General features: G+C 43.5%; 1 protein-coding gene across 1 annotated transcript in view; it reads left to right on the top strand.

Moving 5' to 3' along the window:
• LOC139930536 (kalirin-like) overlaps window positions 1-2,062 on the top strand; it is a 71,645-nt gene that overhangs the window by 45,784 nt on the left and 23,799 nt on the right.

Here is a 2,062-nt window from a genome sequence, read left to right as displayed (position 1 = left end):
AGTATGGAAGAGGATTAGGGCCACATGTGAAAAATGTGTTTGAGTTTAAAGTCAGAATTGTTTTTCTCCGTCTTTAAAGCTGCACTAAGTGACTTCAGAGCCTGTAACAGTCCTGAAGCTGCGTGGAGACGTGACGATGTAAACAAACAAACAACAACACAGCAGCAGCTTGTTGTTGTTTTCTCCTCTTTCCTAAAGCTTGTTGTCACAGTCGCCCGAGTAACGGCGAATCGATGAAGCGAGCGAGGAAACGTTTTGAACCGGTGAACCTGCTGCTGCCTCTTCACTTGTCCCTGTGGGTCATGTGACCTTCAGCAGGAGACAGATCTGGCGAAGTGAGACTGGTGACTGAGATATTTCTCTGTAGGAACGTTTATTTTAGCCGTTAGCCTTTATGAACGGTTTGTCCTTAAGGGCTTCCGTCGCCCAGAAGGTTCGCTGTGTGTTTATAAACGTGTGGCGGTTTCTGTCGCCCTCTAGTGGTCAGAAAAAAGTTTAGTGCAGCTTTAAACTCAGAACGTTTTCACCTGTGGCCCTGAGGTAAGAGAATAAGTCCTGATCAGGTGTGTGTGTGTTCATGTGAATATTAATACAGGTGTGTGTTCATGTGAATATTAATACAGGTGTGTGTTCATGTGAATATTAATACAGGTGTGTGTTCATGTGAATATTAATACAGGTGTGTGTGTTCATGTGAATATTAATACAGGTGTGTGTGTTCATGTGAATATTAATACAGGTGTGTGTTCATGTGAATATTAATACAGGTGTGTGTTCATGTGAATATTAATACAGGTGTGTGTTAATGTGAATTCAGGTGTAAATGTGAATGAGATTAAAGAGTCACTGCTGACATTATGATGTTTTAATGTGATTTGCAGTCTGTGCTCTAGATACACTGCATAGAATATTTATACTAGATAAGCAACATGCTGTAGATGTTCTGTATGTATAGATATCCTGGATATTCAGTTCTATACTGCTGCCACACGTGTGTCTGTGTATTATTTTCTACATATTTTGGTAATCCTGGGTGTGTTTAGTGTGTGTGTGTGTGTGTGTGTGTGTGTGTGTGTGTGTGTGTGAGAGAGACGCTAGCTGGGCTGTACGGCAAAACACAGCTGTGTTCGATTTGTACGGGGAACACCCCACTACTCCCCTTAGAGCGTGTGTGTGTGTGTGTGTGTGTGTGTGTGTGTGTGTGTGTGTGTGTGAGTCTTTGTGTGCCTGTAATCACATGCGCACACGTATTTGGATGTGCTTGTGTGCCTGCAGGCATGTTGATGTGTGTGTGTGTGTGTGTGTGTGTGTGTGTGTGTGTGTGTGTGAGAGTATTTCTCAGCTGGAGCTCATGTGTTCCAGTTAACTATTAGTCAACAACACACAAACAAGCACACACACACACACACACACACACACACATACACACAAACACACACACATCGGTACCCATGGATACCGAGACATCGGTATCCATGGCGACCACAGGGCCAGGTCACATGATGTTGTCCACTTCCTGTTCAGAGTTCAGTCCAATACTACTAATACTACTAATACAAATACACATAATGATATTGTAAATATACTAAAATGAATAGAACAGTTCACTGACCAGATAATAATTACAGCTACTAAATAAAAAATAATAATAAAAATATTAGAATTTAGCCCTGCAGGGTGATGAGTGAGACAGATCTAACATTATTCTTCCTGTTGTTTCCAGGTAAATAACAACCTTTCTCCTCTGCCTGTCTGTCTGTCTGTCTGTCTCTCTGTCTGTCTGCCTGTCTGTCTGTCTGCGTGTCTGTCTGTCTGCGTGTCTGTCTGTCTGTCTGTCTGCCTGTCTCTCTCTCTGTCTGTCTGTCTGCGTGTCTGTCTGTCTGCATGTCTGTCTGTCTCTCTGTCTGTCTGTCTGTCTGTCTGTCTCTCTGTCTGTCTGCCTGTCTGTCTGCGTGTCTGTCTGTCTGCGTGTCTGTCTGTCTGTCTGTCTGTCTGTCTGTCTGTCTGCGTGTCTGTCTGGCTGTCTGTCTGTCTGTCTGTCTGTCTGTCTGCGTGTCTCTCT

The sequence above is a fragment of the Centroberyx gerrardi genome, chromosome 21 (assembly GCF_048128805.1).
Source record: "Centroberyx gerrardi isolate f3 chromosome 21, fCenGer3.hap1.cur.20231027, whole genome shotgun sequence".
In the NCBI taxonomy this organism is placed as follows: Eukaryota; Metazoa; Chordata; class Actinopteri; order Beryciformes; family Berycidae; genus Centroberyx; species Centroberyx gerrardi.
Note: the sequence above shows the minus strand (reverse complement) of the source record. Positions and strands in the feature narration are given on the sequence as shown.